This window comes from Copidosoma floridanum, unplaced genomic scaffold (genome assembly GCF_036245765.1).
Source record: "Copidosoma floridanum isolate Cflo_tuat_1 unplaced genomic scaffold, Cflo_Japanese_pri ptg000021l, whole genome shotgun sequence".
NCBI lineage: Eukaryota > Metazoa > Arthropoda > Insecta > Hymenoptera > Encyrtidae > Copidosoma > Copidosoma floridanum.
In genome coordinates this window covers 13,625,564-13,649,304 of record NW_028321898.1, presented here as the reverse complement: position 1 = coordinate 13,649,304, position 23,741 = coordinate 13,625,564, and the positions used below count along the sequence as shown (strand labels likewise).

The window sequence follows — 23,741 nt, the reverse complement described above, 5'->3', positions numbered from 1 at the left end:
TCGGTCTGAGAAAACGTTACTCTTAAATAGTTGGTTATCGTTTTAAATCGATTGTTACTCGAAAATCTATTTACACAAAAGGTTTGAATGTTGAGCCCTCTATGTTAATATTATTACAGGCCTGTGTGAACTATGGCGATGATAATATTTCTGTCAATCTGTATGCTCAATCAATTGAGGAATGCACAATAATACCAACATCTTACAAGAGGTTCTGCGGGTACCAGTTTTTGCGGCCTTTCGCAGTACATTGCAGTTTATGTCAAAGCAAAGTTGTGAATATTTTTATAATTTTGAATTATTTATACCTATGTATCACAATACCTCATGTGATAACTGCAAATACCATGAATGATAACTGTTATTACAATATGGAAATTATGAAAAAAAATCCTAAATAATTGTAAACGCCGCAATAATACTCACTTTTGCCTCGACTGGTCACTTAGAAGGGACTCGCAAAAGCAGCATAGAAAATAAACAGTACTATCTTGTGTTGACTCCGTGGTTACTTCTTCTTATGATTATACAATAGACGTTATGCACTAAAAGCATCGATATAACGGGTTTACTGCATGGGATGACAAAAGTAGAAAATTTATATCGCCAGTACACGTTTGCTCGATCACTTTCTTTTCCGTGCATATGTACAGCAGCAACGTATGTGTTTGTGTGTGCGTATATGATAAGTGCTACGTAGCACCATCTGCTAATTTTTTACCAGACTGGAATTGAGGCTGTGTATGTTCTGAGATCAAACTTGAATGCATTAAATCTAAAGGGGGGTGTATGGAATAGTATATTACACCACTAAGGTGAAAAGTGCGCTCGAGGGCGGGGAGGCCTCCACCTGAGTCGTGTATCCTGTTCTTCTTTTTAAGGGTGGAAAGTCAGGTGGTATTTTGTATAGTTAATGATTAATTTAATAAAAGTGTATTTGCAGGATTGGAAAGGTACAAATATTTTTTAAACGTCTATTTAATGTACATAAAGTGTATTGTTATTTAATACTTATCTGTCAATAGTTGCTTGAAACAGATATGTTTGCACAATTAAGACTCCATACGACATAAAAGTTATTTTAGTTATTTTTGGGCCATTAACTAAGGATTTCAACATAGCGCATCAACCTTCATTACTGACTATTAACTTATACTCTTAAATCTTTTTAGAAAATCTCCATTAATGTTATAGAAATTTGTTGAAATGCCACGTTTTTATTATAATAGCGTTAAAAAAGTATAAGCATATCGTACGCATAATATTTTAAAAATAAGTTTATTCTAGCAATGGTCTACTATTATATCGCGGTCTTTCAAGGTGAGGTAGCGACGGTACCAGCATCATGGATTGACTTGAAAAACGAAACATGTGTGTGGCCAAATTCCAATGCGAATTTATCGCAATTGAGAAAGTTGACTCCGAAGCCCGATTGGCAAGTGTTTAATTACTTAAGAGTAATTGGACCTTTGTGTAAGTAAAAATCGTCTACATGCTACCATTGTCAGAAAAATATTTAATCATACTATCACACCAATATACATTGCACAAACAAGCACACGCAAGTTTAATAATGTGAGCTTTTCACAGTTGATGTTTAAAATAATTTTGAAACGAAAAATTACTGATAATGGTTGATTATACTATTGCCGTACATTTAAATAAAACTTTTATCAAATGCACTCCATCAGCGATAAATATTTTCCACTGCGCGCCACAGTTTTCATGAAAAAACTAAAGAACAGATTTTCTCTTGTTATATTTATATTAGTTATTAGAGACAGTCGTAAATTATGCGGGTAGTATTCATTGAACATAAATAATTGTGTTAGCCAGGGGTACTGTTGATAATGTATATTATAGAAGATTAATCTCATGATATTAATTTTTCTGAAATAGTATTCTTTTTTTTAGATGAAGGCCATTCAGTACATACCATACAGTCTAATACAGTTTCCACTTTACCAAAAACCTCACTTTTAGAATAATTATACAATAATAGATAAAACAGCTGTTTTCGTGTTAAAACATGGAAAAGCTGGCAGCCTGGTGCTTTATAAAATAAATAAAGCCCTTAATTATTGTAGTTTATTTTGATTTAAAATAGAAAAGGTTACATTTCGTGATCGTAAAATAGCAAATAAAATGCCGATTAAGGTAAATGTCCCTATTGGTGCAACGTGTCCGTATTATGAAATTTTACATTTATTTCTTTAATAATAAACGACCTTGAATAGTATCATCCTAACAATGCATTCAAATGAATAATAAATATACTACATTACTACTACATAACAAAAAATTCTCAGAAATGTAAAACAATACCTCCCGTGATTGCGTTTAAGTATCGGAAACTACTATTTTAATCCTGCTTGTCAATGATATAAGTTACATTTTATTACATTTAAACTCGCATAGGGTCCCCCCATTAGGCATGGTGAAATGCCATTCTTAAAAATGGACTAATTTTTTTGATAGGTTTCTAAACTTAAACAATTACAATTCGTCATGTTTTCAGACCCTTTGTACGCTGCCGTCTTAGGGGGCCGTAAAAAACCCTATTTCTACTTATCTTTTTTTACACGTGACACGCTTTCAGAAGTGCAAAGAAAAAATAATTTATTGTTCATTTCGATGCACTACAATTTAAAGAATATTCAAATTATTCTGTAATTTAAAAAATAGTGACTTCTATCTTCAAAAGATTTTGTACAGTTTGAAATTGCTCTATCTTTTCAAATTAGAGATGGCGGGTCAGATTCCTGAAAAAACTCTTTTTAAGGAAGAATTACGTTTCCTATCAAGTTTTCAAGTCCATCCACTTTGCGCACCTAACCTTAAAGTAGATTAGAAAATTTTCTATGTGTTTCACACTCAATCGAATTGTAGAGACTTTACAAAATGTCTGATAGTCTTTTGCAATTTATTTTATACAAACTAATTTTTTCAGACTCTTACAACTACTGTTATAAACGTTAAACAATAATAAAGATTTAACAAATGTAAGCCTCCATTTGTACTAATGGCATTTCATCATGTTTAAGGAAAAGGGACTGTAAAATTAAAATTTTTGAATTATAAAACTAATTATTGTGTAACTTAATGTTGTCTAGTACATAATATAAGGTAATATGGACCATGAGTAATATCCCATCACGTTCAATATATTCCAGCTGTCTTGCAAGATGCTCTGAACGTAGAAAAGTATGCGGTAAATATGGACACTGGCGAAGAGACAGATACTGTATTGAAGAAAGCTTTTCATTTGAAACTCAAACGCGAAGTAAAAAAAAGAAAATGGAGCAGTAGCAGTGGCAGTGAACAGGAAGATACCGCAAGAAAAGGTATTACTTTTTTACGTGGCAATTTGTTACACAGTATGTTAACCCTCGTTGAACTTTTTACGTTTATGTTAACACTGTAACTGGTGTCTTGCACAATTTTCAGAAATAATTAAAAAATAATAAGACTGTTTAAAAAATTATTGAAATCAATTTATTTGTTCGTTAAATAGGTAACGTAAAATCATCAAACACTAGAGAACTAAATGTTCGATTCGCTTGCTTTGATTATGAACATTCTAAAATGAGTGTACGTAAATGAAAAAATAATATTTTTATTCTGAACAATAACAGAAACTATTTTTCCATTCATCATCTGCGAATGTTAAATTTTTTCAATATTTATCAGTAAGACAGACGATAACAAATATAACGAAAAGATCATAATGCAAATCCGTAGATCTTGACACAAACTCAACCATATCTACTCTGATACTCTGATACTGAGCTACTATGATACTCGCATGTAAGCAGGGACTTGAGCCCTAGCAGCTGCTGTAGTCTCGTCATTTTAAGTGGTGCGATGACTCTTCACAAAATGCCTTATAGAAGTCGTTCTACTTAAAATGCTCTTCTGGAGATATTAGACTTTATTGCTATTCCATTAGAAATTGTTGTAAGACATGTTAATAACACACTTGTATTAAAAGAAAGTTCGATTTCCCTTGGTCTTATTTGTATCACAAATACTGCAGAACGTTGTAGTATTGTTTTCTTAGTATCAGATATATTATGTGAATATTGGTATATTTCATTTAGCTATGTTTCTTATAATGCATACAACATTGAATTTTTCAGGAATCGTAAAAGCTGCAACGGGTAAATTAACGGCACCAGTACCACCGCTCTTGGATGTACAAGATCTGTTACAGGGTTCCCAAGATCAGCAACGTCTTGAAGCAAATGGTAGTACTGAACTGGCAATGAACGAAAACTTTTTTGAAAATATTAACGCCACTGAAGTAGAAGGTAATGTCAAGCAGGTCTATCAAATAAATTTATGAATATAAAGTATGACATGTTGAACAAATATATAAGGCATTTTCTAAAGCGTTCCCCCCCCCCCTTCAAACTTAAGACTACTATTGAAAGCCGGTTTTTTCGATATTCCAAATGATTGATTAAATATGGCAGTCGTAGTTTAAATAATGTGCGATAATAGAAAAAAAAATTTTCTTCACATCTTACATCGGCTTTTTAATACAAATTTAGGCATTATATTATGGACTCAAACGTAATGTTTGACAAAAAAATCAAAAACTAAAAAAAAACACAGAGTACATTCACATGCATAATTATTTCTCATGTCAAACAAAAGGAAACACTTGATTTTTTACATGAATTACGGTTCTTAGAGTCTCTAAATCATAATTAATACATAAATGCGACAGCTGCTTCATGAAGGACTGAATTTTGACGGCATTGATAGTTAGCGTTAGTTTTCGAGATGCAACATGTATTAATACACTTTTAACAATATATGTAATAATATGTAAGGAATCTTATCATGTTTTTCTGTATGATGAAATAAGTATGAGACTTGTACCTACGACTATAATACTACTATATTACTACTACCTACATAGAAATGAACTTCGTTGTACGGAACAGTAACGGATCCTGCATGGATCAGTTTTGTGCATAGCTCTGATCAGTTACGGATCAGTTTAAGGGACCTGCAGGTATGTGGATCAAGAACTGATCAAAAACTGATCCATGCTGAGAAGTGGTGTGACTAATGGGTACCGATTCTATTAAGATAATATGGGTTAAAGAACTTTTTTTTAAACTAATTGCCAATAGTGATTTTATTGCTCAATGAAGTGTAAAAAAATTTAGTTTTTTGATTACAGCAAGATGTTATAAGATCTACTATAGTCCTAATTGCCAAAAAAAAGAAAATAAGTTGCAAAATTGTATAATCTTAGAATGAAGACACAGTAAAGTAACTGATACACAGACGAAGGAAATTAAAAAAAAAAATATAATGACCCTTATTCGATGTAATTTAATGCTGTCTCGTGTCTGCTCTGCTCTCATATATAACTTCACATAACTGATGTAATCAAGAGTTTCACTGTTTAAGAAAACAAGATGTTCATTGTCATTTTTCAGATAACTATTACAATTATAAGTAACCTCCTTATAATAACAATTGACAGGAATATCGTTACAATTTATTTTTTCACGCTGTATACTTTTATAGTGATACATTTGTAACGAACTGATTACTTTATATACTGTTAAAGAACTCATTTTTAATAAAAAAAAAAAAATATACAATTTTTTTTGGAAAATGGAGGTCATAAGTACACGATAAGAGCAGTAGCAGCAGCAGCGGTAGTAGTAGCAGTAGCAGCAGCAGCGGTAGTAGTAGCAGTAGCAGCAGCAGCGGTAGTAGTAGCAGTAGCAGCAGCAGTGGTAGTAGTAGCAGTAGCAGCAGCAGTGGTAGTAGTAGCAGTAGTGGTAGTAGTAGTAGTAGTAGTAGTAGTAGTAGTAGTAGCAGTAGTTTTTTTTTTTTTTTTTTTTTTGTGGAGGAAGGGGAAATGCATTGAGGCACACCGCAGGGACAGCGGTAGTGTGGGACTCGGTGGATTTTTTTTATTAGACCACCCATACCCACTAAAACCCCCCCCCCTTGCCGCGTGGCTTTTAATCCACCCCGGAACCGCGTTAGCATTACTTCAGGGTGAAGTCACCAGGGAGACCATCGCGTCTCACAGCATTAACGAGCTAGCTCGCCACCATTTGCTAGAGGTGCTGATGCTCTCGAGTCCTGAAAAGGACTCGGGGTCCCTGAGTACCAGCACCTTGTCTAGCGCTTCATAGTAGGCCGCCTACTTAGCCTGCACCACTATAAGCTTAATGCTTTCCCTTGCTGATAGGTAAAAAGTACCCAGTGCAGCGTGGGTCCACATAAGCCTGTCTTTCAACTTAAGGCCTTTCTGCCTTATTTTGATCCTGCTTGGGCCTTATCCCTGGCCTCTTTTAGGGCTCTTCTAAATAGAAGGCAGCTTCCGCTGCCTGCTTCGTGCTTGTTGTCCGTTGTTGGGCAAAGGAAGCACCGTGCTGGACCTAGGCACTCTTTTTTCCGGTGGTTTGTGCTTCCACACCGGAAGCAAAGCTTTGATCTGGTTTCGTTCTCACAGTTGCCCGAGACGTGTCCATATCCCAGGCATTTGTAACATCTTATTACTTCAATTCTTCTTCGTATTCGGCAGCTTACGAAGCCAACTCGTAACCTGCCTTCCTCTTCTACTTGTCTGGCAGTTGTTTCGTCCACCTTGATTAAAGCCAGCCTCTGTCCTCTGGCATTTGGCTTTAAGAGAGTTACTTCTGGCTCCTGGCTCTTAAGTCCAAAAGTCCTAGCGAAAGCCTTTTTGACCTCATCTTCCTCAACAATGGCATCCAGGTCTCGGACCTCTAAAGTCACTTTTCTGCTGCTTATTTTGACAGTACCTTGTCCGGCTATCGACTTTTCAATTTGCTGTGAGAATGCAGTAGCATTCTCTACACCTTTGGCCTTTATAAGTATGTCTCCTTTTTTTGTAGTAACAACACTTTGGATTGACACGTCAGTCTTATTGGGGTCAAAATTCGCCTTCATCGTCTTCAGCACCGTTGCAAGGGTCTGTCCTCCAGCCATTTTCACTACTACTGTTGTTGTGGCGTCTACTTTTTTCTTCGGGCTTGTTTTGTCATTCAGGGGAATTTCTTCTTGTTTGCCACTAACTGTTTTCTTTTTCTTTGAAGACATAGTATGCTGGCGTTTCTCAGGGCTGTCCGATGGGCTCCTGTTTCTTTTACTACGTTCTATTTGTTTTAGGGCAGTGTTCAGGGTTTTCTTCTGAACATGCCGTCGAAAATTATCTCGCCTTTGTTCCCTTCACTGCAGGGATTCAAATGACGACTTCCAAGCGTTTACGTAAATTTCTAAATTTCTTCATCATAAAGAAAGCCTTTTCTTAGCACCTCTGCCTCTTGAAGGTGTTCTAGCGCGGCTTTTAGCCCATTCTTAACAGCGTTCGCTGTGTTGCCGTACTTATCGTTAATTAATTGTAGCGTCTCTGTTATATCTTTCGTTGCTGATTTGACTTTATCAGCCAATTGCTGTCGCTTAACTCTAAGCTTAGCACCATCTTCTTCAAAAGAGGCAAGCTCCTCCCTTGTCTGGTTGCTAAATACTGACACGTTGCTGTCCTCGGTGTCGTTAGTGCCTATACTCGACAGGCTTCCTCTTCGTCCTTTGTCCATTAGAAAGAGCCATGGGACATTTAGCCGTCCCTGTTGGCCATGAGACACGTCTTTGTGGCCCCCCCCCCAGAATCCGTGGGGCCTGCGTCAGTCACCCGGGCTTTCACCGGATCGGAACTGACGGCGGATTCCCTCAGAGAGGTTACCGCCTGGGGTACCTGTTTTACATCGACGTTTTTCATTTTGGCATCTTTTTAGTGTCGTACTGACCCGTGAAGGCCAGCATTACCCTTTTTTCTAGAAATAAGTATTTGGAAAGGGTTAAAACCAGGGCAGCAGCCCTCTCTGTCACCAGAGAAGACCGCTACTTGCTCGGGCCGGCCGGGAGTCGCCACTCTCCCTCAGTCCCACCCACGGAGACTGCCCTGGCGTTGAGTAACAAGTGTGAGAAGGGTGTTCGTGTGTAATGCATGTATTTGTTGGTACACAACGGTCATCCCAGCGAGACGAGCGGCAGGTGTACAGTCCCGAGACCGCGCAGACAACCCAACAAAACGGGCTGGCGTAAGGCACTAAGGTGCCACCATATAGCCTCCTCAGTGGTAGTAAGCCTAGATTAGTCGGCCCACCACGTCTTTTTTGTTCATGAGGCGTACAGCCATATCAGATGTGGTTACCCAGACTTACCCGGGCCTCATCATCCGGCTTCACCCGTCGCCGGGCCCCCAACGCAAGCCCGGAAAAGGACCCGCCACACGCAACCCAGAACAATCCGTAAGTGTCCCTGTGTTTGTTTAGTAAGAGTGTGTGATGCATGTATCTGAGAAGAATGTTTTAACCGCCGCTTACACGACGGGTGCTAGTTTTTGTTGGCCCACATCAAGCACTGGAGTGCCACCCACGGAAGCAGCAAAAAGTGAAGAACAAGAAGCACAAGCAGAGCCGGCCCATGCATCCACACCGATGGAGGCATGGAGCACTAGTCCCCCGTTCACATCGCCGCAGATACACACGCCAACGCCGCACAATCCCCCCCGATACACGCCCCCGACCACCACCACAGAGAGCCACCCCAGCTGCCCATCGTCACCTCTTATTTTAAGAGGATGCCCCTATCCGCCACCCGGGGAAGCGCCCGGTATGGAGAAACTAGCGAAAACCCTACCCGGGAGTAGTAGTAGTAGTAGTAGTAGTAGTAGTACTAGTAGTTCAACTTTGAACGTCAACTAGTTAATTAAAATGTACGTACATGAAATTTCATTATTATTGTGTTTATGTCTTGTCTAATTTAGTCATTGCAACAATGAGGGAAACTGATGTCGATGTAGACGATGCTCTTGATAAATGTATCAGTAACGTTTATGCAAACGAAGATGCTACATTGGATGGTACAATTTTAACATAATAATTATAATTCCTGTACGTGAATAACACTAGTACAGGCTTCAAAAATAATTGTTTTTCATGTAATAATGAACAATGTTACATGTGCAGTTCATGAGTTTATGGAAAACAGTGTATCTCACACATCAACCTCTGCAATGCAAGTAAAGCCAAGAGTCTTATCTAATGTTCCTGTAAACTTTACACTAAAAAATGGTAAGCATTTGTCTTGAAACAAGAATTTTTTTTTGTTACAATATAACGAAAGCTCGTCACAAAGTTAAAAACCATGCAAACGCAATAGAAATTTTCAGAGGTTGTTTATACGAAACATCAGTTCAATGAAATGTACTCAAATTTTAATTGTAGGTTATAGACATTACATTTTCCCATTTACCTAAGTTTAATAACAGTGATTCGACTTACAAAGATGGAAAACCTCCCTAAGGAATAAACAGAGTTGGTCGAAAAAAATTATAAAAATCATTGTTTGATTAAATTTTCGAGGATGGTATAATCTAAGCGTGCAGACGGTGGAGCCCCTCAGGGCCGGCTTATAACACTCTGGTGTGTATGGCAAGTGACTGATTTAGTGCTATGCATATATATATACTAGTAAGGCTAGCGCCCCCCTGCGCGCTCCGCGCCACAACCCCCCACTACAGGTAGGAAGCTAAGAAGCACGGGAGACTACTAAGACCGAGCTCTATAGCTAATCTTAACGCTGTGGCCTCTGGGCTACGAGATTCTTACCATATACTATTGTTGACAAGTGCTTTGTGGCATGGTCGGATATATATATATAAAGTCCTCAGTTAATCAAGAATTTTATATTTGGATAAAGTACACATGGATCAGAAAGAGATTGCAAATGTAAAAGTTCAATTAAGTTAAGCAACTTATGGTACTTTAGAGACATATAGTGAGTAAAGGGCAAAAAAGAGACAGTGGGGGACCTATGATCAGTGACTTAAAAAATCCTGAAAACGAGGTATGACTTGAGTACTAAATAACATATACTTTTTAACATTTCAGACGGTAAACCATTCTTTAAATAATTATTTATTGGAAGGGAGGTGGAGGGGGAGCTGAGAAGGAGCAGGGGGGAGCGGGGTGGGCTAAGACTCACTTTCATCAATACAACTGTTTAATGTAGGGAAATATATAGTTGTATTGACGACAGTAGGTCTCAACCCCCCCCCCCTCACTACCTCTCAGCTCCTCCTCAGCTTCCCCTTAGTTCCCCCTCGATTCACATAGTCATTTGCTTGTTTTTACGTCATTTGTGATCAAATTGTATTTAAGTAACCTCCCCGCACTCCTCCTCAGCTCCCCCTCCACCTCCCTCCCCAATAATACTTATTTATAGAATATTTTACCATCTGAAATGTTGAAAATATATGTAATTTAGTACCCAAGTCATACCTTGTTTTGAGGGTTTTTCAAGTCACTGATCATAGGTCCTTCTCTGTCTATTCTCCCCCTTACTTACTATATGCCTCTGAAGGACCATTATTTGCTTAACTTGACTGAACTTTTACATTTGGAATATGGTACTGGTCCATGTGTACTTTACCCAAACATAAAATACTTGATTAACTGAAGACTTTATTTACAAAAAGACAGGATTCAGGAGCAGGTATGATTAAATAGGCAAGCACAAACAAGCTGTTGAAACAATAGTTCATTCTGCTAATTTAATGTTGTGATATTTTATGTGTTGTTTTAACCCATCTGTTCTTTTAAAACCCTTTCCACATTTTTCACAAATTTTTTTCCATGATTCTTATGAATTAACATATGTCTGTTTAAATGTGACGATTTTTAAAGTAACATGTTTTTGAATTACTGAAAAAGATTTTTACAAACAATATTTTCAATTTCTGATTTATTCTCGGATTCAATTTAAATAAAAATTATTTGTAGATTCTTACGTCTTGATAAAGCAACGTATGATTGTCCGTTAGAGAATAAAGGTTTTCTAATATATAATCCTAAGGAATCAAAACTCTGTCCATGTGATTTGTTGATAGTCATAGAAAATACTAATACAAAGGGAAACTGTTTTATATATAAGACAAAAGGTAATAATGATGAGGTGCCAGTATTTAATTTTATTCTAGGAATATAAGCTTCGCCTATTTTTTTTTCTCCCGTTATTATTTCTGCTTCTATATTATACTTAACAATTTTGTTAGTTTCAATCTTGTGCCATAACAAAGGCCATCTGATATACTTAAATTTCTTATTAACATTACTAAAGCATTCATTTTTAATTTTAATTAGAGAGGTGGAAGACCTTTTCTGATATTATTCAAAAATTCTATTGGGCAATTAATACTTATGTTATCATCTGTTTTGTGAACTCCTTTGTGAGTCGCGTATTCTGCTGTAGTGAATTCATTCTCAACCTGCATTGATAATTACATGAGAAATGTTTTTTTGTCTACTCAATCTGTTAGTGGGGGGTTGGCGCGTGAAGCGCGCAGGGGGGCACCAGCCCCACTATTATGATTTGTGTGTGTGTGTTTATGTGTGTGCGTTATACTTGAAAACCCAAATTCAGTTACCAACCCCCCTCACCCCTTCGTTGCCCCTCAAAAATTTGAATTTTTCTTATAGACCCTTTAAAATAAAATAAAAATCCTAATGTTTTCCCGTTAATTTGACATAATAAAAAAATATAATATGAAAGTAAAGCTCCCTAACCCCCTTGGGCTCTCCTCCGACACATTTCATGGTAGTTGTTAAAAGCAAATAATTAATTATAATTAACAACTACATGTGAAAACTACTTAACAACAAATAGAAAAATGGGCACCTAAGTAATTTTGTTACTTAATTAAAACAGTTGTACTCAGGAGTATTAAAATAGCAAAATTTTCTTGCAAAATTATCTTCTTTATTTAATTTGAAACAAGACATCAAAGCTGTTTGTGAGTTTTTCGTAGCTTAGATTATATTACTTTCTTTAAATACTATTGTTTTCCTTTTTTTTTGCAACACGTACTAGTAAGTTAAATTCTGAATGGCTTAGCTTACAAACAGGAAATTCCTATAACCGCTATGCTGCTCCCATAGGGCTAACATTACGATTATCTACATACTCTGATATTTCGTCGAATATTTCCATATTATTTTTAGTATGAAATCAGGTGATTCATATTTAAAGACTAAAAATAAAGTAGTTATATCAAATTACACAACTCTTATTTGAGATGGAGTATTTGGGGTTGGCCCACAAAGCGCGCATGGGGAGAAGCCCCACTTGTATATATATAAAGATCGTAAGTAATTCTCATACAGGCCCAACAATGTAATTTAATACCTTAATAATATATGTAAAACAATAATAACTAGCTGCACCCCTTTCTCTTGAGGGGTAGGCCTCGTTCACATCTTCATGGGGCCCTCGGCAAGTGCCAAGTTCGCCCATCCTTTAAGCTGGCACTGAGCTACCCTTAGATAAACAAAAGACTTATGTTTTTGTTCGTTCTCGATTGCTTGAGGGTGATTGAGCGTAATATGCATTAATAATTTACTTGTGTACTATGTATTTATACAGATCCTATAGCAGTTAGCAAAAGCCAAGACAAGGGGTGGAAGAAAATGGCTGCTATGAAAAAACCATCTAGCTTACAAAAGGAGAACGATCAAGATGTCTTGAATGGCGAGGTCGAAGATATGTTAGCAAGTGGTGGACAACCTTCTGCTTATGACGGTAATATATTATATTATGTAACGGTAAAGCATACATTCTAAGATGCATTAAAAGCATATATTTATGTTGGTTCTATGACTGCAAATTGAACATTTCGGTGTCACCTATATAGTTTGAGTACACTTTCTTCCATTTATTCATTGCAGTTAAATAATAATAATAAGCAACAGTATTCTTCTTCCTGGATCTGTAGATTTAGACGGTTTGAGTCTTAGGCTTCAAAAATTGTTTGATAACAATTTACTAGTGAACCCCAAGGTCACTGGATGTAAGAACTTGGGATGTAGGTTAAGTTGTTCCTTTATAAAAATTGAGAGCACGAATTTCTTTATTTCTTGAGTATCGAGTATCGTATCGAAATCACGTTTTTCGAATTTTTGCGAATCGATTGTGTTTGCTGTATATGGATTGATACTAATGATAACTCATTGTGCTATTTTGATCCTGGGAGACTCCATGACTTCTGTGATGGATACAGCTAATTAGAGAGAAAATAACACACGCCTTATGGAGACAATATGATATTGTTTTTTTTACACCTTCAATGATTTTAATATCGGGCAAAAGTCTGCAAATAATCTATTTTTAAGAAGATAACCTTTGTTTTGTCAAACGGGAATACCTACATGTGCAGTATGCGCTATTTAATTAGAGCATACATACATGGCGGTGTAGCACTCAGTGCTCACTGTGCAAGACAAGGTTCGAGAGAAAGAGCATCTGAGCGGAAAGGTAGTATAATGCCCTCTCTAGGTGCTCGTGATTGGCTTAGCCTACCAATATGGTTAAGCTACTAGAGAAACACACATACGCGGTGATCGTGTATTGTATCGATGCATTCTGCTTATACATATACAAGCCTACATGATCGCATATGTATATCTCTCCACTAGCCTAACCACATTGATAGGCTTTGCTAATCACGAGCAGCTAGAGAAAGAACTACATAACCTTCCCACTTGGATGCTCTCTCTCACACCTTGTCTTGCACTGCAAGCACTGAGTGCTACCTCCTTGTATATATATGCTCTAAGGCTGTTTGTATGCTGGCCTGTACTGTTTATCTGCCATTTTGTCTGTTGTTTATTAATTTTTTGTAATTGTAAGTAATAAGTACGAGAATACCTACATGTAAAAGTTCCGCTTTTGAATATCAAAATCTCGTGAAATATCAAATGCTGTATCAAATATCGCACTTCAAGCAAACGCGAGGTAGATAGAATGAGCGACTGTCAAAATGGATGTGTGTCAGTACTGTCAGTGTGTAAATTCGCTGCGCGTAACCCGTAAAAAAAAACGACAGCAGAGCCCATGGTGAGAAAAAAGTGCAGACTTGCAGGACTTTTGTGGACTCAATGTACTATAAATCTTAAATTATACATTTTTTTTAGCAGTTTGAGTTGTCAGACATAGTAATAACAGTAACAAGAATGAACGTAAGTTTCAGAGTTTTTTTAATTAAAAACAAATTAAAGTTGATAATTCTAAATTTAATTAATTGTTGATGAAACAAAGCCAGTAAAGACAATATTTAAGGTCACAAGCGTCATACTTAGATTACTTTATGGCCCAGCTCAGTTCGTTCTGCTTATATACTACAAAATGAAGGTTATATAACCAGCTTTAGTCTCATCTTTATTTTGCTAACATGGATGTTGGTGTTATTCTTTGCTTCTGTACTTTCCACTATGTATAAGTAGAATAATCTTAGGTATTGAGATTCTCAGTTTTTATGCCTACTATTAATTATTAATAAGTTAGTAATCATGAGTTATTTTTGGTTAACAATGCATGGAGCCCCAAATCATCCTGCAAGTCTTCGCTATTCTGGCATGAGATACGCCAAATGCCCATACACTTGCAGACACCGAATAGCTTTTTTCGACCTGTAGTACACGAACCCCAGTTTTGTAGGAAAATGATGTCGTAAGTATATCTATTATAGAGATTATATCGCTTTGATATCGAAACCCAATAAAAAAAAATTTACATGGATCAACATGAATTTCGTTACAAAATGCCACATCCATGTAAAGTTATATCTATATGTACGATACACGCACGCAATTCGTGCTCAATGAAGTACAGTTATTTCTTATCGAATATGAAAATACCTACTACCCATGGGTTAATGGGTTCAAAAGATTTGGGTTATTGGTTACGTTGTTATGTGTTAAAATGAAATATTAAGAAGATAACCCCTTGTTTACTAGGTTTCAAAGCTTGGGTGATAGGTGTATTAGGGATTTTTTAAAACACATATACGATGATTAATGTACATTTTATAATTTTTGGTGCTTTTGAATATTGACTTCTCCCGCAGGTGGGAGTCTACTTTGAAAACATCAGGCCTTCCCTTTACCTTGACACCACCCTGGGCAATAGCCACCTTTAAATAAACAAATGACTTTTACTGTTATTCGCCCATTCAATACACATGATAATATATTTGTTTACTACGTGCTTATACAGGCCCTGCAGCAGTAATCGAAAACAGAAAAGTCTGTCGGAAGAAAGTGACTGCTGGCAATAAACCATCTGGTTCAAGAAAGGAGATCGACAAAAATGCCTGGAATTTGGAAGTAGAAGAAACACCTGATGAAGAACCTTCTGCTTGCAATGGTAAAATAATAAATTTTTTCAAACTTAAGAAACATTTTTTACATACATTAAATGTATATAGATATGTTGGTTATATGACTTAAAAATTAATATTTGGTATGTATAAAAAGAAATAGATGTTAAACTGTTGAAATGTTTGTTTCGTACAGTCGGTGATCATAATAAGCTAAAGTTTTTTAACCCTGCTAGATATGCAGGAGAAAAGTTATAACGACGAGGTTTTAATTTTATTTGTAAAAAATAGGAGTGTTATGAGCTCTTATAAAATCTGATTATAATCGTTATAATGGCATTCTCCATCCAAATTTGACTTTATTTTTACATTAATATCATCTACTTATCACTAACATTTATACTAGTTACTACCCAACTCGATAATCCAACATTAAATGAAGATACAATTGTGTTTGAAATCTGTACGGGAAAGGGTGACGGACTCTTAGCAAAAAAAAGAACGTTACGGGCTCAGATACATTCACGAAAAATTGAGATTGTAATGCACCAAATGATGTGTAAACTTCGCCACTACACTTATATCATATACAAAACAGCTATACTTTAACCCGTCATCTTCCAAGTCGATAATCTAACACCTCTTTTAGATACACGACATTTCTTAGCGTTACGAATTCATAGTTTTGATTTTGGGGAGATCGAATTTACAAATTCGCGAGCCTGTAGAATTGGCTTACTGGGACACAGAAATCAGAAGAAATTCTGTACTATCGCCAACCCAAATACAATACAAAACATGTAAATGGGAACGCTCAAATTCAATTGCATGCATTTGTGAGAGCATATTCCATTACGTATAACGTTAAATTTATAAGATGTCGGTCCCGCCACTTCAACACCATCTAAGACCAAAATACGGATTTTTTTGGTTCTCTAAAATGCGTAAAAATGTTGTTTTCGTTAATAACTGTAAGATCCCACACCGTATAGTAATTAAAAACTCCATATCTCGCTTCCAGGCACCATAAAAACTGCAAATTTTTTAATAAGACATGAGCCCGTACTGTTAATTCAGCCCCTTTTCGCGTTTTAATTTACATGGATACTTTTTCATGTTCTTGATTCTGTTGTACCTGTAGCAGTTAATATCAACATTTCCATAAACGACATTATAATTGTACAGGGACATAAAATATGCCGTTTTTGGTAGAATGATCCATGTAAACGAGCATACGTTGCTGCTTACAACACATGAGCTGTTCTTACAATACGCTGTCTTTAAAGTGGGGTAGCGTACGGAAATGAGTGCATTTATCGTGTGTGCGTCGTATAAAAAATGTATTATAACTTTTTCCTTATTCCCCTTACGAAACCATCCTGTAGTAAATCCCGCAGACAAACCTGCAGTATTTCTGCAGAGTTATTGCACCTATTTCCTGCAGACTTGACTGTCGCAAATTTTCCAGAAAAAAATTGTGTCCTGATCTAATTTATTGAAGGTTTATCAGTGTATGAAGGCGCTATCATCCGGATGATAACACCAAAACTGTCAAGTTTAAGTGTTTTAGAACAATACTTTACAAAATTTCAAATAGAAAAAAAAATTAATTTTTAAAAATTGTCCAAAAACACTGTAACTTGCCAGTTTTGGTGTTGTCATCCTGATATCAAGGCTGGCAAACCTTCAATGAATTATATTTAGACACAGTTTTTTCTTGAAAATTTAAGAAAGTTGAGTCTACAGTAGTTTCTGCACATAAAGCTACAGAGTATCCTACAGAAAATAGGGTAATTCGCTACGTGCACAATATGAAAAACCGATAGCAGCAATATCTGTGCTAATATGTAAAACCAAACGATATGTTTGTCTTCTGCTAGTATGCTGTTAAGCATTACGAACATAAGAAAGTAGTGTTTTTATACATTTACAATATCTTAAGGATTACATTTACACTCAAATTATGAATAGTGAGTAGACATGTTACTCATGCATGTTTATTAAAATATCTTGACTAAAGTGCAATGAAATATATATTTAATACCGTGTATCTTTTAGAGCTATGAGCCTGCGTAACTTGAAAAGATATATATTGCAAATATCTTGCGAATATTGCCTATTGCTATGCGAGGCCAACAGTTCTCGTTTTTTCTATATTGGCACTGCTTCAAAATTATGCACGTAGGTCAGCGTTGGGTGAAGAGGATTCCCGCAGTAAAAAATACGGTCAGTAACATAAAAGTTACTGTCAGTAACATCTTACTAATATATAAAGCAAAGTCGCTAAAACCGTTGTAATCGCTAACCGCGAAAACTACTGAACCGATTTTGCTGAAATTTTGCACACTGATTCATGATACTTCCTAGATGGTTTTAGTATAGTTTTTATCTCAAAAAATTTAATAACAATAGCAATAAATGAGCTCAAAGTTTTGCAAAAATACGCCAGCTTTTCACTTTAGTTCAGTAAAATCCGCTAGGTGGCGTCGACATAAAATCGAAGCTACCTGCAACATAATTAAATAAGTGTGGTTATAATAAGCCGGAGCGTATCAACAGTGGAATAGTCGAGCTTTGGCAGCTCAACAAGCTGTGTAACGATTGCAAGTGATAGTCCCGCAGCTGGGTATCCCGGTTACGGACGACACTCTTCTCTAAAGGGGAAGGGACTTAGGTGTCCCTTCACCCTGAATCTCGGCGAGTGCGATCAAAAAAAAAAAAAAATTAATTCCAACCGATGCCGTCCATGCCACAATACCAGGAGACATATCTAGCCAGAGCACAATCTGCACCAACTCTTCAGAGTTGTGTGGCAGTCCCACCATCCCACCTGGTGTAGTTAGAGAATTTGTGGCTACAAATGTAAGCAAGGGAAAACAGCTCTGAGGGGCACGGGAAGCCACAACGGCTACCTTCTTGGTCGTCGCGTCCCCAACGCGCTTACCCACATGTTCCCGTCTAAAGATGAGCAGTTGGTTATCCGGGGAACGACCCGAGACGAGATATTCTTTGGTCAGCGGCGTACCTCCCTCCATCACAGTCTCCGTACATCGAGACTCCCAGGGTAAAAATCAAGCAACCCGTAGCCAGCTCTTCATCATCAGGAATAATAATAAAGAATAGCCTGGAAGTTTCACCACTGGCGCTTTTTAGGGCCATTATAAGTATTTACGTTCCCTACTTAACCATCAATTTCATCGGTTCTTTTTAGGGGCCACTTAAGTGTAAGCTACCTTGCCAACAAATACATTTTTATTACTATTTCCGGAAGCGATTCGGCGACTAAAAGACTATATTAACTAAAAACGGGCACTATTAAACCAAGTCAGCCGTTCACTAGCAGACGCACAACGTCACCTGCGAAGTTGTTCTTCGCAAGGCTGGAAAACCCGGTGACCGACGACTCTATATTACCCTCTCGACTCTAAGCATTCAACCAGGAATCACTGATCCTCTCCAAGGTCTTCGCTGGGCAAACCTATAACAGCTATAAAAGAAAAAAAACTTGAGCCAACGGGACAGCCTCCACTGGGCAAGTATCACTAACCAATATCCCCATCTAAGATCACCAAAACAACTGAATCTGCAAATAAAAAAGGTGCTTTAGACACCAACGTCTTGGACGTTATACCGGAAGAAGTTGGGAAAGATCCCAACAACTAGCTCCAAAGATTCGGACTTTGTAATTTTTCTCCCGATCAGTCTGGATCTTCAACAACAGGCCAGAGAAGATCACCCTGAGGTATCCAGGCAATCACAATTGCTGTTAACTGCAGTCAAGAAAGAGTTAAATTAAGAAGCTCACCGGTCTTTTTTAGGGCCATCGGAAGTCGAACTTCCTTGCCAACAAATGTATTAAAATTAACAAAGTTGACTGAAAATTGCCTTTAGGGATCATAAAAGTCGTAAGCATGCCAATAGTTGCAAAAGGATATATTGGAAAGAAAACTTCAAATGTATCTAATGAATACAATTTGAGGCGTCAAGAAACTGACGCAGAAAATTTATCGAGATTAAAACAGCAGCGTCAAAATCGACAACTTAAGAGTCCATTACGTGAGAGATCAGCTTTTCATTGTACCCTCACAGCAATCTCTGAAATCTTTAAAGATCCTACTTCAGATTTTTAAATTAGTAGAAAATGTATTTCTGTTTTTGTGGCAATAAAAATGTAGGGTTTAAGGTCCAGGACTTTGTTGCTCTGGTAATAAAATTGTGAGATATGAGAAAAAAAATTTTTTTTTTAATATACATTTTTTGGGGGTTTAAAATCTTAACAGCTTTAAAAAATAGCCGTTTTCGTGAATTACACGGGAGAAACTGTAGATCAACGGCTTCTTATGGACACCGATTATTTTATGGCTTAAAGAACGCACGGTACTTTTCAGCATAGTTATTTTTTTGAATTTTTACACCTTATTATTTGACCAAATAAAACTATATGGATTCCGAAAAAAATCTTTTTAATAAGAAGATTTTTGTTTTGAGATGTATCGGGAATATGTGTAAAATTTTCTAACTAAAAATGTTTCACATTACATGTCAACACACTACGGTGTTTTATTTAGTAAGTCTCGGGCGAAGCCGAGACGGGGGGCTGCTAGTTTTAATCTATAGAGTGTTGGAGAAGCGAATAGGCAGAGAAGGAGGGGGCATTTCAGAGGTTCTCACCGGTGCTCCCAAATGTGACTGGCAAACATGTGAGAAATAACACAAGCACCAATCCCCACACAACCCGGTGCGCTTACTGGCCGCTTTGTTTATTCATTAAATAAATACAATACCACAAGCGCCAATCCCCACTCAACTCGAAGCGCTTACTGGTCCCTTTATTTATTTATAACGAATATAATGAAAACACAAGCGCCAATCCCCACACAACCAAGAGCGCTTACTGGTCCTTATATTTATAAATTAAATAAATAAAATACCACAAGTGCCAATCCCCACATAACCCGGAGCGCTTAATGGTCCCTTTATTTTTTTTAAATGAATTGAATAAAACAAGCGCCAATCCCCACACAACCTGGAGCGCTTACTGATCCTTTTATTTATTTAAAATAAATTAATTAACACAAGCGCCAATCCCCACAAAATTCGGAGCGCTTACTGGTCCCTTCATTTTTTTAAAATAAATATAATGATAAGACAAGCGCCAATCCCCACACAACCTGGAGCGCTGACTGGTCCCTTCATTTTTTTAAAATAAATATAATGATAAGACAAACGCCAATCCCCACACAACCTGGAACGCTTACTCGACCCTTTATTTATTTATAATGAATATAATGATAACACAAGCGCCAATCCCCACACAACTCACTGTTCGCATACTTATTTTACAATAAATAAAGTAATAAGGCAAGCGACAGTCACTCCATAAGCCGGGGCGCTTACTAGTAGCATTAATTATCATTAAAAAGCATTAAATAATCATTCAAGCGCAACCAGTGGTGACCAGTGAGTATCCTGGATAGTCAGGTGATAAGCACTCGCGTTGTTACTTAATAAAGTTTATTAATTATTACAGCGACAAAAAAGCACTCTGGGTTGTGTGGGGATTGGCGCTTGTTTTATTCAATTTATTTTAAATAAATAAAGGGACTAGTAAGCGTTCCGGGTTGTGTGGGGATTGGCGCTTGTCTTATCATTATATTTATTTTAAAAAAATGAAGGGACCAGTAAGCGCTCCGGGTTGTGTGGGGATTGGCGCTTGTGGTATTTTATTTATTTAATTAATAAACAAAGCGGCCAGTAAACGCTCCGGGTTGTGCGTGGATTCGTGCTTGCGTTATCATTATATTCATTATGAATAAATAAAGGGACCAGTAAGCGCTCCGAGTTGTGTGAGAATTGGCGGTTGTGTTAATTAATTTATTTTAAATAAATAAAGGGACCAGTAAGCGCTCCGGGTTGTGTGGGGATTGGCGCTTGTTTTATTCAATTTATTTTAAATAAATAAAGGGACCAGTAAGCGTTCCGGGTTGTGTAGGGATTGGCGCTTGTGTTATCATTATATTTATTTAAAAAAAATAAAGGGACCAGTAAGCGCTCCGGGTTGTGTGGGGATTGGCGCTTGTGGTATTGTATTTATTTAATGAATAAACAAAGCGGCCAGTAAGCGCACCGGGTTGTGTGGGGATTGGTGCTTGTGTTATTTCTCACATGTTTGCCAGTCACATTTGGGAGCACAGGTGAGAACCTCTGGAATGCCCCCTCCTTCTCTGCCTATTTGCTTCTCCAACACTCTATAGATTGGTATGTTAGTGACAGTAACTTTTATGTTACCGACCGTAATTTTTACTGCGGGAATCCTCTTCACCCAACGCTGACGTAGGTCGTAGCGATTAACTGCAGGCAATACTATGCAGGTTTGCCTGCAAGGTTACTGGAGGACTTCCTGTAACATTTTTTGCAGGATGTGATATTTAACATTTAACATAAGAATCGTTCTAAAAATTTACAATAATCCGTAGTGATAAACAAAATACTGTTTCAGGTCGTTGCTTTTCCCATGAACAATTTAAAAAATACCATAGGCAGTATATGGCAAAGTTTAATACACTTATTCCTATGATTCAATCTTTACACATTGGAAGAGAAGCTCGAGACAAAGAACAGAAGAAAGTTCTCCCTCCGTTTCCAGTATCCACCACGCAACAGTTTGACGATTTGGAAAAATTACTGGAGGACTCTGTTGCAGCCCAAATTGAATATGTATGAATTTTTGTGATATAATTTTTACTTACACATCTTATCCTATGTTAGAGTTTTTTGAAACCTCGTACAGTTTTATTGGGAGAAATGTAGTTAATTGGTTGTTATCGTGGTGAAAAACATGTTGCGCGTAAAAACTTATTTGAGTACATGTATTTATGAGTATAAGCGTTATGTTGTTATTTTTTACTTTGACTTAATCGTTCATTATGGCCGAAAATAGCGTTTCCAATTTTCAGAGTACAGATAACCCATCATTGAGCAGCATGTTTATCTTATGTGCAGCAAGATAAACTTATATATATATATATATATATATATATACCAAAAACCTGCTCGAATCAGGATTAACAGTACTCTGTACTTCGAAAACGCTGTTTTTGGCCTTTGTAAACGCTTTAATCAGAGTAAAGAAAGTAGCTTAATAACGCTGATACCGTTAAATTTGCACTAATTAACTTTTTACGTGGAATTTTTTTTTTGTTGCGAAAAAAAAGTATAAACTACATTTCTTTCATACGGCCTGCTGTATTATTCCGCAAGAGAGGGAATATACGTCAGCCGTGATCATGTGTTACTGTTGCAATCCCAATTAGCAGAAAGATGTAACGAATTAAATGTTTATATAAAGTTGTGGCTAAGATGAACTGCAATTAAAAATTGTTCTCTGTATACCTGTAACATCAAAAACATTGTACATGAAGCCATGTCTCGGTGTTAGAAAAAAAAAGTCTTGACGTTGTCACCCGAGCCTGTGCTTTTTTGAGTTGTTATAAACGTACATGCGACTCTGTAAAATGTAGTATAATCATATCACAATATTACTATAATACTAATTTGGAAATGCTCGATTGTTCGCAGGCTCAAGTTGTTAGAAGCGTTGGTGGTTCAAGTCAGGTGAAATTTGTGAGAAATGCTTGTAGGCGCATTCTGGATAGTGTTTTGGTAGCAAAATATTATTCGTGGTCTGGAATTAATACGAATAAGACACCAATTCAGAAGAAAAATATTTGTTCCATTCTAATTGGTAATACAACGAATCAGTCATAATAAGTTGTTTGTTTGCCAGAGTACGCATAAGCTATAATATTAACATAAAAGTATTCGTTTTGTAGATACGATCGTAGGTGTCAGTACCGGATACACAAGGGATGGAGTCGTGAACGACGTAAATCACTGGGTGCAACATGCCAAGGAGTATACTAAAAAAAATGATTAGTTTGTTGTCCAACTGTAGCTATTTTGGCAACCTTACTAGTATGTATCATTTATCGTTGAGCTTGCGCACTTGAAGTTAAACGAAATTACCGATTCCATACTTAATTAGTTAAGTTACCAATATTGTCCTTTGTGTTTATCCATAAAAGTGCCTGTATGTATTAAAACTGGTACCTTTTTAGGTCTTAGACATCGGTACACTTCTTACAGTTCTCAAACATAGCTTTTTTTTATTAATGTTAATTAGTTCTATAAAGAATTATTACTTATGCGTATACATGTTCATGTAGTTTTTACGTGTTACAAAAAATATGAGATTTATAAGCATAATAAAGAGAAATAAATGAATAATAATAAAGAAATGATTAAATAATATGAATAAGCTAATAGTATTCAATAAAAGTGGTGGAAACACCTTAATAGATGTGAAAATAATACTTATCACTTCAAAAGTGTATTGATTTTTTTTTTATGTAATGTGAAAATTTTAGTAAGTTTATACTTGTTGTAAGTTGTTTCTCCGTCTTTTATCTGTCGACGCGGAATGCAACATACCAAAAATGGTACCAAAAAAAGAATAATTAGTTTTTAA

General features: G+C 36.6%; 1 long non-coding RNA gene across 1 annotated transcript in view; it reads left to right on the top strand.

The window, feature by feature from the left end:
* Window positions 1-23,517, top strand: part of LOC149374127 (uncharacterized) — a 29,279-nt gene extending 5,762 nt beyond the window's left edge. The window contains exons 2-3 of the long non-coding RNA XR_016293185.1: window positions 22,793-22,958; window positions 23,047-23,517. This is a non-coding gene — a long non-coding RNA (uncharacterized LOC149374127). The remainder of the gene's footprint in view (window positions 1-22,792; window positions 22,959-23,046) is intronic.
* Window positions 23,518-23,741: the final 224 nt, after the last annotated feature.